The 17,699-nt window shown below is 37.2% G+C and overlaps 1 protein-coding gene and 1 long non-coding RNA gene across 9 annotated transcripts in view; one reads left to right on the forward strand and one right to left on the reverse strand.

Annotated features, from left to right (window-relative positions):
* The window catches only part of LOC123569875 (ubiquitin-ribosomal protein eS31 fusion protein-like), a 191,321-nt gene that overhangs the window by 41,808 nt on the left and 131,814 nt on the right, over nt 1–17,699 (forward strand). For 3 of the 8 annotated variants that reach the window (XR_006693762.2, XR_010582628.1, XR_010582629.1), the window contains 2 exons: nt 862–986; nt 1,439–2,287. The exons of 2 other annotated variants lie outside the window; for them this stretch is intronic. The gene's annotated coding sequence lies outside the window, so the exon portion shown is untranslated. Of the gene's footprint in view, nt 1–861; nt 987–1,332; nt 2,288–17,699 lie in introns of those variants that run through there. 3 more of the 8 variants (XR_012426452.1, XR_012426453.1, XR_012426451.1) reach the window with 3 other exon arrangements.
* LOC135968121 (uncharacterized) lies at nt 1,564–14,611 on the reverse strand. Its single transcript, XR_010582630.1, has 2 exons — nt 2,830–14,611; nt 1,564–1,762 (listed from the first exon to the last, which is right to left on the reverse strand). It is a non-coding gene; the product is annotated as an uncharacterized lncRNA (long non-coding RNA).

Here is a 17,699-nt window from a genome sequence, read left to right on the forward strand (position 1 = left end):
GCCAGGCTTGTCTTGAATGCCTAACCTCACGATCCACCTGTCTCGGACTCCCAAAGTGCTGGAATTACAGGCATGAACCACTGTGCCTGGCCTGTCACCTGAATTTCTAATACCTGCAGAAAAGCAGGTGAAGAAGAGTGTCACTATACTGGCAATAATGACCCTGCTTATCATAAGGAGATAATCATAATGAGGGCAAGGTTATGCCTGAAGTTCAGAGAATTCATTGGGGTAAATCTTGATGTTTCCATGCCTGTTGATCATTGTAAATGCGCAATTGTAGTGACTAAAGCTAGACAAGAAATAGTGTTAGGGGCAAGCAACAAGGAGCAGCTAAAGTGCTAGGCAAGCGTGTGGGGAATCAAGAATGGGTAGTAGAGGAAGGAGACTCAGAATCATCAGTTGCAACTTCAGAAACATGGTACCAATGCCAGCTCTTACTTGTTCTATTTACTGCATTATAACTGGTTGGAGGCTATTACAAAAGGTTTGTTGCAAGTCCGTTTTTTTCCTCACTTCCTCTTTCCTTACTTCCATCTCTCCCTTCCTCAATTCTTTTCTTTTGATGTATGTAGAGTTCCTTCCCTCTCTGCCTCACTCATATGTCCTTTCCTCCCTCATGGTTAATTGTGAGTAGTTACCTTGGAAGAATCAATAATAGGATGAACTGTATTTATTTATTTATTTATTTTTGAGATGGAGTCTCTCTCTGTCACCCAGGCTGGAGTGCAATGGCACTATCCTGGCTCACTGCAACCTCTGTCTCCCGGGTTCCAGCAATTCTTCTGCCTCAGCCTTCAGAGTAGCTGGGATTACAGGTGCACACCACCACACCCAGCTAATTTTTTTGTATTTTTGTAGAGACAGTGTTTCACCATGTTGGCCAAATGGTCCTGAACTCCTGGCCTTGTGATCCACCCACCTCGGCCTCCCAAAGTGCTGGGATTACAGGCATGAGCCACCGCGCCCGGCCTGGATGAACTAAGGTATGTACATATTCTGTGCAGTGTAGCAGGTGATGTCAATGTCCTTTAGGTAACTCTCATCTTTATCATTCCAATTGCCATTACTGGCATGCTACTGCTTAGGGTTTTTCTTGCTGCTAGAGACCACTTTTCCACTTTGCCACCACTATGACACACTGGGAGTGCTGGGATCTTGCAGACACATTGAATTAGCTCGGAAGCAATGACAGATGGGAGTTGGTATATAAATAGACTGCTTTCTTGCTGCTCAGGCGGGATAATTTGGAATCAGGTGTCTTAGGCCAGCTGCTAGTTTCCCCAGTGGAATTAAGTTCAAATTACTAACTTCATAATACTTACTTTATAGGGTACCTTCTTTTTGCCTTGTGGTTCCATTTCTTCACTCCTTCACAAGTGTTCTCTTTACTTCCAAAGTAAACCGTTAACATTCAGATGGTTGTCTCTACTTCTAGGTCTTGAAAAACTTCAATGAAGATATTACCCTTCTGTAGGGTCCAGCCCTAACGGGGCTTAGCAGGTGTTCTCCTCATGTGCGGAGACGAGAAATTGTAATAAATAAAGACGCAAGACAAAGAGATAAAGAGAAAGCAGCTGGGCCTGGGGGACCACTACCATCAAGACACGGAGACTAGTAGTGGTCCTGAACGGCTGGGTGCACTGGTATTTATTGCATACAAGACAAGAGGGGCAGGGTAAGGAGGTTGAATCTTCTAAGTGATTGACAAGGTGAAGCAAGTCACGTGATCACAGGACAGGGGGCCTTCCCTTTTTGGTAGCTAAAGCAGAGAGAGAAGGCAGCATACGTCAGCGTTTTCTTCTATGCACTTATAAGAAAAATCAAAGACTTTAAGACTTTCACTATTTCTTCTACCTCTATCTACTATGAACTTCAAAGAGGAAACAGGAGTACGGGAGGAACATGAAAGTGGACAAGGAGTGTGACCATTGAAGCACAGCACTACAGGGAGGGGTTTAGGCCTCCGGCTGACTGCGAGAAGGGCTGGATAATATCCAGACTCCCACAGGAAGATGGTGGAACAGAGTGTTCCCTGACTCCTCCAAGGAAAGGAGACTCCCTTTCAAGGTCTGCTAAGTAATGGGTGTCTTTCAGACACTGGCATTACCGCTTGACCAAGGAGCCCTCAAGCGACCCTTATGCGGGCCTGACAGATAGCTCACCTCTTGCCTTCAAGGTCACTTCTCACAATGTCCCTTCAGCACCTGACCCTATACCTGCCAGTTATTCCTAGGTTATATTAGTAATGCAACAAACAGTAATATTAAAAGCTAATGATTAATAATGTTTGTAATAATCATTGATAATTGTCCGTGATCATTTCTATATTTAATTTGTATTATGACTATTCTTATTCTAACTATTTTCTTTATTATACTGAAACAATTTGTGCCTTCAGTCTCCAGCTTCGGCACCTAGGTAATCTTTCGCCCATACCCTTCCTGGCATTCAACTTGGATGAAGTTTTCTGTTTAACCCAGGCTTTGTCATTCTTTATGCTAGTCTCTGCTGAGGCATCTGCATTGATTTCTAGTTCCTGGTTGCACAACCCAACATACTTCTGAAACCTCCCTACTTTCCAGCCAGAAGGTTCTGTGGTTATAGTAACTCTTGTGTCCATCCACATCACTTTCAATCATAAGGGAATATCATTCAGCGACCTTGGGCTCACAGGTTTCCTACAGGCGGTTCAGTCCTGGTTATTCAGGTACTTCTGCTCTGCCTCTACTTTTTGTGAAATTGCTGCCTATCAAAAAACTTTCTGCCTGGAAATGTACCACTGGTACCCCCTGATTTCATAACCCCAAGCTGAATTTCTTCCCTTACCCTCCTCTTCATGCCAGGATTTAACGCTAAATGTTTCCAATAATATTCCTTCTGCTTTGGTCAGAAAGCACGTTCGTTTTCTTGTCTTCTTAGTAGAAAGCAGTACTTCAGCAAGTACACTTGCAAACTTAAGGCATCTTAGTCTTTTTTAATGTCTACAGCCAACAATTAATTTCTCTAATTTCTCATGACAATTCTGCTGTGGCTTCATTATCTAACAAGAATGTTATAGTCTAGCCTGAGAGAAGAGAAGAAAATAAAGTACACACATGTATATGTGAACATAGTAGTTAATATTTTTTAATTAGTTATCCCTCCCACATGTGCAATGAAATTAGTCTAAACCAAGCAATAATCATGATAAGTGTTCAGAGTGAGAGATCACAAGAGATCAAATGTTAGATGACTTCTAGGTTAGCAAGGGTAGAGTTGTTAAATACAATTAAGATAAAACGAAAATACTCATCAGACTTTTACCATATGTCATGAAAAGGGCATGTGTATGTATATGTGTGTGGAAGTGGGGGTGTAAGTAAGGGGCAGGTGTCATGGAGCTACAGAGTAACACATAAAAACTTACACAGTCATAGAAATTGATCAGATACTAATAATTAACTATTTCCACATGACTTTATGCCAAAATTTCTTTAAAATATATTTTTTGTGTGATGGCTTTTGAAAAAATGTATGCCTAATAATTTAGACCCATTACCTCTTATCATGTTAGTTCCATTATTTCCTTCAGGATATTTACCTGTTCATATATTTATATATGAATATAATGCTATATTATTCTCACATATGATAATATAATAGAATAAATAATATATAAGTATATAATATATAATTAAGTTTATATCATATATAGCCTAACTAGTTATAGAGGTATATCTAATTAGTATGACTAATATATAATATTTAAACACAACATATTATATTTAATATATAATCATCATGTATATTATATATTTTTAGTTAATTCATCAAATAATGCCCTATGTTATATATTTTATATTGCTAATTTAATTATTTAAAATATAAAATATATTAATTCTTTCAGAATTAAAGAATTCTTAAGATTTTAAGAATATATTTTACATATTCCTAAGTATATCAAGTTTCTATTCCTATGATATATACATATATTTATATATGTATATATATACAATGATATATACATATATTTATACATATATATATCCAATATATATGTATGTATATATGTATACATATATTGGATATATATAGTATATATATGTATATATAGGATATATATACATGTATAATATATATGTGTATATATAGGATATATATACATGTATAATATATATGTGTATATCATTGGAAAAACATATATATATATAAAATATATATATACCCCAATATAATTATTTAATCAGAAAGAACAAGTATTTTTTTTGTTGCCCATGTTTTATTTGAGCAACACTCCAACTGGCTTATTGTGCATGATAGACTCTTAATATGCCTTAGTTAATAACTGAAGTCTAATCTCCAAATCTGCTAGTGTCTTTATTTCTGTCAATCTTCAGAATTTACAGCAACATCTGTCCAAAAGGACAGGTAGATGATTGTTGCTGAAATAAACCAGACTCTGTCACAACTGAACACTTCAGCTAGTTTAAGGTGAGCAGAAATATAGGATGCCACATTAAGATACAGGGAAAAAAGCTGAGAACCTATTGTATTGCATACATCTTGCTTTTCAACATGCATGACAAGAAAACACAGTCATATTAAAGGCAGACCCGGGATGGCAAAGGTGATTTCTATATACATCTGTTTATCAGTTTTGCAAGCAAAAAATGCATCTGAATATGTCATTACCTTGTTTTAAATGCTGAATTAATTTGCTGCTAATCACTAGTTTAACAATAAGACATTTTGCATACCAGTGTTTCTCTTTCATAATTCTAAAACTGAAAATTAATTAACTAACTTTTATCAGTATTTTCTTGGTAAAACAAAACTTGAAAAAGAGTAGCTACCTCTTTTACTGAAATATGTCTTTAAAAGGCAATTGCTAAAAAAAATGAAAGATGCAATAGGAAAATAAGAACTCTGTATGGTAAAGTTATACATACACACACACACACACACACATATATATATATACACACACACATATATATACACACACACACACACACATATATATATACACACACACACACACACACATATATATACACATATTAGTAAAGATAGTAGGTGAAATGGCCTAGACCCTTCCAAGGAATATGTAAAAGGATGTGAGGAAATAACTATTGCTACCTAACGTCTATTGAAAGGTTTTCATGTGCCAGGCATGTAGTTGATCACAATGATCAGGTTAGTTTTAGTTTCCTAATAAATGAACAAAACAACAGCAAAAAAAAGTATAAATCAAATGCATAATTCTACCGTTTTACAGATCGAATTGTGCAAATCACATAGCCAGTTAGTGGTCTATTCTTATTTAAACCCAGGTATTTCTAATCCAGAACTTAAACTGCAAGTTACTGTGCTTTTTGTGCAACTGTGAATAAATGCAAATACACAGATCATCTTGTGTGTTATTAGATTTCTTTGTGCAAGAAGGGGGAGAATCGGCCTTTCTGAGATGGAAGAAAATACATACTTGTAGCCTTAGGTACAAGCACAGTTAGTCTCTCGAGCCTGCCAGAAGCCTGTCATCAGACTTACTCAGAGTTTTTCTGCCAGACGATGCTTTATGATACATTGGCAGATGGAATGGTGCTCCACAAAACTCTATTTCTCCTAGATGCAATCTTAAGTGGAAGATGAGGTGTTTCCACCATTGGAGACATGTAACACTCCATAAGGACTAGTTATACGTACCCCTTCTGGTGAATGCACCTCTCTTTGAAGTCCCCCGCTATTAAATTCAATGTGCATAGTATGTTCCTTGAAACTATGAAGCTAATTAATGTCAACTGATGCCATGTATATAGGCCGCCCTGAGGATTCTCTCTCACTTTACAGAAAAGAAATCTTGGATAGTTCTTTTGAACATTCATCCATTTATTATTTAACAAATATAAATTAGGAACTTCTACATAGATTTTTGCCAGCAGTGTTTCAGGAACTGGGGCTAGAGCAATAAACAAAACAATGTCCTTTCCCTGTGGGGTTTGTATTTGAGGGAAAAGAGAGAAGGCTGGTAGGAAGTGAGATAAAGGAATAGCTAAGGACCCTGGGAAAGATTTGAATTTTACTGGAACTCTGATGGAAAGCCACTGGAGGCTTTTGAGCAGGGAAATGATCAAACTTAACGCATGTTTTGAAAGAATTATTCTAGCTGCTGTGTGGGGAAGGGACACATACTTCTGCTCGTGTATCCAAATTAATTAATTTGGCCTTAGATAAATAGTTTCTGGATTTCTCCCAAGAACCTTTTTGTGATGCATTTTAATACCACATGCAATGTGAACAAAGTTTCAGGATTATGACCCTTGCATTTCAGTCTTAAGAATCCCAGCATACAACAGAGTTAAGCAGGCACTGATATTTGAAGATTGTGTTCTCAAGAAAGACACATATTTTAGTCCAGTCTATTTGCAATTCTAACAAGATAGATTATCTATTTTGTACTTCTGCAGATTGCAAGCAGTACTTTTGGAGAGACTGTACTCTCCAAAATTGAAACAGACATGATAAATTTGAATCCAAAGGTAACAAATTGCTTGTTTTGGCTTTGGAATTTTGTGTATGTGTAATTCAAATGGCTTCTGCACTTTTTGTATTATATGCCATCATATAATACTGTTCTTGTTCTAGGAACAACATTCCTGTTCCTGACACATAGTAGGTGTTTATTAAATATATTTTAATAAAAGAATAAATGTTGTCCATTTATCAATCCACAATTGTATACTGAACGCTCTCTATACATCAGGCAATACGCTAAATCTCAGGGCTGTTACATATTGAGAGAACACGTGAGCCCTGCTTTTAAGGAGTCTGCAACCCAATTTGGCTTTAGATTAATGTGATGACTGTTTATATGGCATAAATAATAATTGGCATTTACCGAACGTTCATTCAGTGCCAGGCACTGTTCTCTGTGCCATCAATATTATTTTCTCTCTTGTCCTTGGAACATAGATAAAAAGATAACAATGTTATTACCTTCATTATTCAAATAAAGAAACTGAACCTTGGAAAGTTAAAATAATTTGACGAACATCCTTGAACTGAGAAATGAACCCAGACAGTCTGACTTGGCTTCTTAACAATTAAGTAATAATTGTCTCTAAGTAGGTGGAGGTGTCAGACTGTAACTGGTATTAACCTTCAGCAAAGGAGAAGACATTCTGTTGTTGAATTCTCAGGGAAAAGTTCATGGAGAAGGTAGGTCAATGAAGCAATAGTAGAAAGACAGAAAGCCATCGATCCCAGAGGCATGTCATCAGTGACAAGGTTGAAACAGCAAAACAAACAAACAAATAAAAAAAAAACTGAGTTGTGTGGAAAAAATAGAGGTTACAGCTTTAAAATTTCAATTAACTTTGGGTATGTATGATGTGTGTCCCTTTGTGTACATATTTTTATTCTTTAATTTTAATTTTAAAATCAGAGATATGCTTTACACGAATTTTAAAATTTACCTGCATTAAGTTATTTAGCTGATATAATTTTATGTATTCCTCTATTTTGTAAGATGTCAATTTTTGCAAATTTTGTAGAAATAGTCAAGAACAGGAAATAGGAAATAACTTGCAAATTTACACTAACCCACCAGAAGATGTGTGTGGGAAGGGATGGTGAAGGAGGGAATAAGGGGAGCAAATGAAAGGGGGGAAAAGAAGGAGAAATGGAGAGCTGAAGCAGCAGGAATTGGACAATGGGGAGAGGGAGTGAACTAAACTACCACAGCTAATGTTAGAAAAAAACAGCTACCAAAGGAAAGGATACTCTCTATTAACATAAATTCAGGTAATGTGTACTATCTATTTAAAGTATGGATGACTCTATCTCAAACTCTTTTAATGGCATAGTACATTGACACATAGAAAGGGGGAAATATGTGTGTGTGTATGTATGCATATATATGTGTGTATGTGTATACATATATACATATATGCATACATATATATACACATACACAGATATATATATATATATTTCTACAGCTGTGCCCCAGAACTCTTCTCATTGTGTGCCACCATGGAGGGCTTGTCTCCCTGCTGCCTAGTGCTCTTTTTCCTCCCTTTTCCCTCTCTAGTCTTTTCCCTATGCCTTCCAATCTCCTATAGAGTAAGAAGACTAAGCCCAATATATTGCATGCTGTGAAGATTTTAAATGACAAGATAAATGCCAAGGAAGTCTCCGAGTACTGGCAGGGTATTTCCAGAGCTCAGGGTTTAAATGCTTTAACCTTTAGATGCAAGTAGCTCTTTATCTCTGATTGACATGCGTTCTTTAGTCTTGTTGGTTTCTTCCAGTTCTTTAGCAAGCACTTTATATTTGTTCCTAAAAATATATATGATATCATTTTAGTGCATATCATCTTTTTAATGCAAATTCCTGTTTCAATTTGGAGCAAGACTGACAGAGAGAAAAGCATTGAGAAGTGCAGGCACAGCAACAGCTATTCATAATTTTAATATTTCTTATTTCATTATGGCTTTCAAAATCTTTTTCTGTTTATACTAACTTTAATTTGTTATTTGCTAATAATTGTTATATCTGTTACAAATTATGTTTTCTGATAGTAATAGTCACTAAACTACAAAGTATTCAATATTACATACTTTCTTCCCTCACATAAGAGAAGGCCAGAGGTAAGCTGTTGACGGTTGCCTTGGTAGCTCTGTGCAATCAACGTTTGGCTTGTTAGATCTGTGCAATCAACTAGGAACAAAGCTTCCTGTCTTCTTTGTGGTCTGTCATCCAAAATGTGTCATTGGTACCCACAAGCTTACAAAATGGTTGCTGCAGCACCATCTGTGGTATAGAATTTCCAGATAGGACATAGAGGAAAGAGGGGAAAGCAAAAGAAGGCCTGTGAAGGAAAATCTGTCCCAGATTTCACTGGTGAAGTTTCCCAGCAGAACCACGCATCACTTTTACTTATATCTCTAGAATTAAATATTCGGCCATACCAACCTGCAAGAGAAACTTCAAAACTATAATTTCTTTAATGGACATATTGCCATCCTGAATAAAATTATAAATATTTCACTAGGAAAGAAAAGGAGAATAAAAATAGTATAGGCATCTGCCACTCCCTGCCATAATCATGTAACTTTTTATTCTGAATCTGGTTATCTGAATCTCATTATCTAAGCTGAAAGTGACATTGGAGATAACTTTCTAATATTAGAAATGAGTCCATTTATTGCTAACATTTAATAAGTACTCACTGGGATAAACAACTTACAGAAGGCTTTATATGCAACATATTATTTCATCTTCCTACTATGCTGATGAAGTGGCGTAACTACTGTCTAGCTGTGGTTTTGATTAAGACTTAAACTTAACACTAAGCCTTACCTTCCACACAGGGTCCTGGAGATAGTAAGTATGTAATATTTGTCAGGCTTTAAGGTGAACGTAAGTGAGGATTATGTACTCAATATGCACCATACAAAGAACAGTGAGTGTTAGATGCTCAGTTAAAATTTTTGATTAATAAGTAGAAGTTCACAGTGCTGGCAAGAATTGAAGCAGTTATATCTGACACCAGAGCTTGGGCTTTAGACTACACTGCATTGCCTTTTTTTTTTCCTGTCAAAATGTCTTATTTTAAAAATGTATTCATCACTTTACATTTTTCATAGTACTTTTTTCTCACAAATAGTTCGAAAATCTCATGAAATTAGGATATTTTTTATCGCAAATGAATGAAACCCAATTTAAATCAGTTTAAACAAAAGGGGAATCTACTGTAGAAATACTGGTGTTTGTCAAGGAATCCAAGTAAACAGATACTCTTAGATCTTGGGAACAACTAGCAACAACTATGCCACAGCAGGCACTTTCTGGTTCATGTATTTGCTCATTTCTGCTCACTTAGGTACTCCTCTTTCACTCTACGTTTTGTCATTTTATGATCTTCAGCCCACAAAGCAGGGAACAACACATTGTCACACAAATGGGGTATGTTGTATTTTCAGCAATTAGAGAGAAACAGAGTCTCGTGGATCTCAGAACTCTGAGCCGCTAAATTTGTGTGAAGTGTCTGCCTCTGTATGGATACATTGAGAGGAAGGGGACTGTGATTATCACTTTGTATCAACATAAGCATCATTGGACACTATGGTTTCCAGTTATTCAATCAAACATCAATTTATGTGTTGCTCTGAAGATGTTTTGTAGACACGATTAAAGTCCATTACCAATTAACTTGAAGGGATATTAGCATAGATTATCTGGATGGGCCTTGTGTAATTGACAAATCACTGCTGATTCTCCTCAGGACATATCCAACCACCCCAGTTTGCTTCTAGACTAAGAATCAAGTCCCAGCAGGCCACAAAAGATGAGTTACAAAGAATAACCCAAGAGGTTGTGCACTACAACCTCTTTTTGAGGATGAATACTGCTATATTTGGCTATATTGCCAAGGTATAACGTTACTTTTTCACCAAGTCTTTCTTAAAGGATTTATGACCATTTACCAGGGGTGTTACACTGGGGAAAGGGGGATGATAAGACTATTTGTTCATTGCTGGGTACTGTCTTTGAACTCAAAAACATTCCTAAAGACACAAAATATTATTGTAGTCTACCAGTCAGAGAAGATGTTTGAAGAGGTCAAATAATCCATAGAGTTTTAGCCCAGATCCATATCATCGTTGGTCCAGTAGGTTACAAAACACCTTCTGTGGTTACTTCCTCAGTTCTGGAATGCATAATCAAAATAGACATAGTCCTGGCAGAATCTGCACATTTGTTCTCCAGCTGTGAAGTGATGGCTATTTTGGTGGGAAGGCCAAGTGGAAGACACTAGAACTGCCTCTACCTAGGAAAATAGTCAGCCAAAAGCAATACTATATTCTGTGTGGGACTGCCGAGATTGGTGTCACTATCAAGGATTTAAAGAATGCAGGAGTGATGATGCCCACCACATTCCCATTCAGCTGACCGATTTGCCCTGTGCAGAAAAACAGATGAATCTTAGAGAATGGCAGACGATCATAAATTTAATCAGGTGGTGACTCCAATTCCATCTATTCTTCCACATGTGGTTTCACTGCTTGACCAAATCAGCACATTTGTTAAAATTGATATTCAGCTATTCATCCAACAAATGCTCTTTTCTAACCACCTATTAGTAAGGGCTGCTGGAAGTACTGCTTTTTGTTGGCAGGTCTTAGCAATACAACTTCACTGTCCTACCTTGGCTGGATATCAACTTTCCAGCCCTGAATCATAATTTAGTCTACAGGTAGTTTGATTGCCTATTCCTCTCCACAAGATATCATGCTGATTAATTATGTTGATATTACGCTGATTGGGGTTGGGGAGCAGAAATTAGATACTACATTTGTTATACTAAATATCAAGTATAGAAACTATACTTGATTTCTGTGTGTCAGAGTGCAGAAAATAAATCCAACAAAATTCAGAGACCTGCCACCTTAGTTACAGTTTCAGGGATCCAGTAATATGGGGCATGTTGAAATATCCCTTCTAAGATGCATGATAAGTAGCTACAGCTAGTCTTTGCAACAACAAAGAAGTGCAACATCTAATGAACCTCTTTGGAAAAAGAAGGCAACATTTTCCTCATTCGGATATGCTAATATAACCGATTTACCCAGTGACAGTTATGAGCGGGGCCTAGAATAAAAGAAAGTGCTGCAACAGGTCTGCAATGCTATTCAAGCTGCTCAGTCACTTGGGCCATTTAGTCCAAATAAGTTTGGTACCTTTCAGCAGCCTCTGTAGGCTAATTATAGTATCACTCTTCAGTTTTTGGAGCAAAGTCCTCCATCCTCTACAGAAACCTACCCTCCATTTGACAGTTTTTGTTTACTATTAGGCCTTAGTAGACACACTGAATGCTTACTGATGGACCACCAAAGTGCTAGACGACCTGATCCTCATGTGAACACTCACAAAATGGTGACCTCAGCAGAAGATTTTACTAACAAAGTGGATAGGATTACCAATTTTGTAGATATCATTTAGTCTCTTTCCCCAACTATTCTTGTCCATGTTCGATAATCTCATAAACATAATTAACATGGTGGCAGGGATGGAGGTTTCTCTTGGACTCGACAATTATAAACTGAGTGTTGTCTGACCCTTTAAACTGTAAATGGGACATGCAAGGCAGTACTCCGTCATCAATGGAAGTGATACATGTGATAGCAGGCTTCAGCAGGTCCTGAAAGCTCAAGTAAATTGCATGAAGAAGAGGCCCAAAACGCCCTGGGCCCTTCTTTGCCTATGTTACTTTTACTCTTTGAAGCCCACACTAATGACTCCTGGAGAGCTCTGTATGAACAGTTGACTGAGGAAGAGATAACTTGGGTCTGCTTTAGAGATAATTCTACATGATATCCAGGATACATGACAGTGGACAGCTGTAATACTATAGCCTCATTCTAAGACTTTCTTGAAAGAAAATAGTGAAATAAATTATTATCAGTTGGCAGAATTTTGAGAAGTACACCTATTTGTTCATTGTGCCTGGAAAGAGAAATGACCAGAGGCATGTCTATAGCAATCCACGGGCATGGCTAATGGTTTGACCATATGATCACGACTTGAAAGGAAAATAATTGAAAAATTAGTGACAAGGAAGTCTCAGGAAGAGGGAAATGGCTATTCCTCTAGGAATGGGCAAAGAATGAGAAGATATTTGAGTCCCATATGAATACTTATGAAACCATGACCTCAGCAAAAGAATATTTTAGTAAGTAAGTAGATACAATTACCCATTCTATGAATACAAGCAGCTTCTTTCCCTAGTTACTCTTGTCATTGACCAACGGGCTAATGAACAAATTGACCATGATATCAAAGATGGAGTGTATACACATGCTTTCCAATGTGGGCTTCCATTGGGAATACTAAACTGACTCCAGCTATTGCTCATTGTTCACTCTTTGAGAAGAGATTAAATCTAGGTCTCCTGGAATAAAACTAGATCCCTAAAATGGTCAGCCAGCTACCTAATGGCAGATTTATTAAATTGGACAACCTTCATTAAAAAATAGATAGTTTTTACCCTGGATCTGGATGTGCCTTTCCTGAACTCAGTACTTCTGCCAAGCTACCACCCATGAACTTACGGAATTTCCTCCATAGGTTTCCTGGAAACTGCAAGTTTAAGTGAAATAACTTACAACAGAGCCTCAAATAACACTGTTCACTTCATGTCATTTTACTATAATGTTGATGAGGAAGACATTAATTTTGCTATGCACTGTTTCACTTAAAGTCACAGTTTCAAAGAACCTATCAACAATATTCAGTGAGGACTTAGTGTACTCCACACAACATTGCTTCTCATCAAAGAATTCACTTAACAGCAACGGGCCCATACTCATAGAATTACTGGTATTAGCATATCTGCCATCATCCAGAAATGAATGATAGCATGGACTTCTGGAAATTTAGTTTCAGTGCCATATAGGTGGCAATACCTTAGAGGACTGGAGCAATGTCTTCCAGAAGACTGTGTATCATCTAAATTAGCATCCACTATATTATTTCTTCCATAGCCAGTATTCACTGGTCCAGGAATCAAGGGGATGGAAACAGGAGTGATCCTGATCACTATTTCACCAAGTAATCCACTAGAAATAAATGTAGTTCCCGTTCCTATTCATTTAGGCTGTACTGGTCCACAGGTTGCCACACACTGTTACAAAGATAAGAATGCATCTCCAGGGAGATGCAACAATAATTGAACTGAACTGGACACTGAGATTACCACTGGCCACCCTGGACTTGACACGTCTCTGAATCAACAGGCAAAAGAGTTACTATACTCTTTGGGGCAATTGATCTTGACTACCAAGGGAGAATTGGGTTGCTACAATATGACAAGAGTGAGAAAGACCATGTTGGGAACAGGGCATTCCTTGGGGTATCACTTAGTACTATAATGTCCTGTGATTAAAGTCAATGGAAAACTACAACCACCTAATTCAGGCAGGACTGCTAATGGGCCAGGCCCTTGAGGAATGAGAATAATGACCAGTGAGGTGCTGAGGTACTTTTTTTTTTTTGAGAGACAGGGTCTTATTCTGTCACCCAGGCTGGAGTGTGGTGGCATGATCAGAGGTCACTACAGTCTCTGAATCCTGGGCTCAAGTGATTCTCCTGCCTCAGCCTCCTGAGTAGCTGGGACTACAGGTGCATGCCACATTGCTGGGCTAATGTGTAACTTTTTTAGTAGAGATGAGGGCCTTGCTATGTTTACTAGGCTGGTCCCCAAACTCCTGGCCTCAAGTGATCCTCCTGCCTAAGTCTCCCAAAGTGCTGGAATTACAGGCATGGAACACCATGGTCAGCCCAGGTGCTTCCTGAGGGCAAAGGGCATATGGAATTTGTAAGAAACTAGCTAACTATAAACACCAATTGTGATCATGTGACCAGTTCCAGAACTAGGATTGTAATAATTATTCACATTATTATGCACATTTGTTTCTTATTTTGCTATGAATATGTTTATATATATATATGGATATGGAATATATATACACAACCACACACATATCAGATTTTGTGTTCTTTGATCCCTTTAACCCTTATCTAAAGTAAGATGTATTGTTAATACTTAACATTTTATCATAATATTAATCTAAAGGATATTAAAGGAGAAGTGTCAACCTCACCTCAAGGCTTTGCATCCTCTCCTGCTGAAAGGATAAGCCTATTTTCAAATTTGTACAAGATAGTTGTATCATGTTTTGTTAAGGTATGACTTTGTTATGCTAAGTTAGAAACAGTTTGGTTTAAGAAGATGTGTATGGGTGCCAAGCTGACAAGGTTGGGACTCTAATGGTCAGTTTTACATTTCAACTCATTAAGCTATTGACCGAAGTATTCAAACAGACATTAACCTAGGTATTGTAGTAAAGGCATTTTGTAGATGTGGTTAAATCCCACAGTCAGTTGAATTTAAGTAAGTGAGATTATCCGAATGAATCTGCATGAGTCTCGTCCCATCAATTGAAAGGACTTAAAAGCAAAAGTGAAGTTTTCCTGAAGAAAAAATTTCAACTGTGGACATCAGCTTCAGCTCCTGCCCAAGAGTTCCAAACTGCCTTTTCTATCGCAAGTCCTGTGAATTTCAGACTTGCTTTACCATCCCCCAGAAGCAAGTAAGAGATTTCCTTGAAACAACTGTCCTCATGTCCATCTCCTATTGCCCTGCTTCTCTGGTTGTACCTGACAATCTGTTATGTACCTTTTACATAATAGATGATGCAGTGGGAACCAAGGCATAGAAAGGAACAGGGATCAAATTGAGGATTGAGTGAGTGGGGGTGTGGTTTAGGGTTAGAGTGGAGGGATGGTGAAAAGATGTAGCTAGGCCTATGGTTTATAGGTTTCTTTTCTGACATATACACTGAGGCTATGAATTAGTTTGTTCATGCACTACAATAAAACTGAAACTGTGTAATTTATAAAGAAAAGAGGTTAAATTTGCTCATGGTTCCACAGGGTCTATAGGAAGCATGGCTGGGGAGGACTCAGGAAATTTACAACTGTGGCAGAAGGCAAAGGGGAATCAGGCATGTCTTACATGGCCAGAGCAGAAGGAAGAGAGAAGTGAGACGTGCTACACACTTAAAGAAAAAAAAAAAAAGAAAAAAAAGCTGGGCACAGTGGCCACGCCTGTAATCCCAGCACTTTGGGAGGTCGAGGCAGGTGGATCATGAGGTCAGCAGTTCAAGATCAGCCTGACCAACATGGTGAAACCCATCTCTACTAAAAATACAAAAATTATCTGGGTGTGGTGGTAGGCGCTGTAGTCCCAGCTACTTGGGAGGCTGAGGCAGAAGAATCACTTGAACCCAGGAGGCAGGGTGCAGTGAGCCAAGATTGTGCCACTGTATTCCAGCCTGGGCGACAGAGGGAGGCTCCGTCTCAAAAAACAAACAAACAAAAACACAGATCTAGATCTCGTGAGAACTCACTATCAGGAGAATAGGAAGCGGGGAAATCCGCCACCATGATCCAGTCACCTCCCATCAAGCCCCATCTCCAACACTGGAATTGTAATTCAACATGAGATTCGGGTGGAGACCACAAATCCAAACCATATCAGCCTGCAATCAATATTCATGATGCTTTGTATTGTGTAGAAAATTTCACATAAGCAGCATGATCTTTTTCACTCTCTTTACATGTATTTATTTATCTACAGTGTTCTCAAATTATCCACATTGTTTAATTTAGTAAAGAATAATGCTCAAAGGTTAAAAAATTTTTTTTCTGATTCTCATAATCTCAGAATTTTTAGTTTTTCAGCTGATCAGTTAAAATGCAACTGCAGTCTCTATAAATACCTAGCAACATACTCTAGAAAATTTTTTTAAATACATATTTAAGTTGGGACTGCATGTCTCTCTAAGTCTACATTGTCTCTGTTTTAGATTCTGAGCATTTCGACATATATTGTAACCACTTCCCTTTTATTTTCTACGGTTTGTATTCTTCATGTATTCCTTTTATCTTTACTTTTGCTGAAACAAAATTGCTGCTGAATTGTCCATTAACTCTTCTTAGCAACTGCACTTTCTTAAGAAAAAAAAAATTCATACTAGCTCAAGGCAAAATGAACAGATATTGCCAGTATTTTCAGCAGCTCCATTACATAGCAAATAAGGGAAGAATATTAGACTTAAAGAAAATTAAAGCACTAACAATACAAGGTCTTTCTTAAGAATATTTCTGCTAAAAATTAATCTGTTCTAAAATACAGAATGAGTTCGCTATATTGATGAAGCTCTTCCTTACAATTAAACATCAACAAGACAATTAAAATATATTATCCTTGTTTTAGGTCTCTCTTTAGGAGGATAATCAGGGGAAAACACACACATACACACAAAATGAGGTAAGAAAAATAAATGAGACTAAGAGGAAAGATGGGGTAAAATAAGCAAGAAAGAGGAGAAAGTTCTAGAGAAAAAAATCTTGCCGAAATAGTAATATTCAACCTTTGTTAACTCAATGCATAATTCAGTCTGCCTCACAATAGACTATCTGATTCACGGGAGTCATTTTGAATGTTATCTTCTCAAACAGCAATTTTGCCTTTTGGAAAACTAATTTCAAATAGGCTAGGATTCCTTTGTAGACTGTCAACAATAATAGCAGGTAACAAAAGAAAAAAAGAAAAAAGAAATAGTTGCGGGGAGGGAGGGAAAATAAATGGAAGGAAAGAAGGAAGGAAGGAAGAAAGCAAAGATATACTTTGTGAAGTTTGATATACTCTTGTTACATGCATCTTGCATGTGGATTACTGTTTTTTAAAAGGTTCACATAGAGCATTTTAGAGGTTTATATTTAGATCCATGATGTTTATACGTTTAAATTCAATAATATATTTATTTGAAGATTAAGCTAAAGAACTATTAAATACTTAGAAAAATATATGTTCATTAAGCTATACATTACTGCAAACTTATTTGAAGAGGGGAAATTAAAAGAAATGTAGTTAGGACTCAGAGAACAGTTAGTAAATTGTAGGCCATTAATTAATGAAGAGTAGTATTCCTTTGCTAAGATGATTATTAGATGCTCTATGCCTGTGGGAATGAATATAATGAAGATCTGAAAGCAACAGTTGTGTTTGAGTAGTGGAATTGTAAGTAATATTTCAATAATTATCTTTTTTATGTAATGCATGGAAATGAAGAAGAAGATTTGGCCTA

Source organism: Macaca fascicularis, chromosome 17, assembly GCF_037993035.2.
Source record: "Macaca fascicularis isolate 582-1 chromosome 17, T2T-MFA8v1.1".
Classification (NCBI taxonomy): Eukaryota; Metazoa; Chordata; class Mammalia; order Primates; family Cercopithecidae; genus Macaca; species Macaca fascicularis.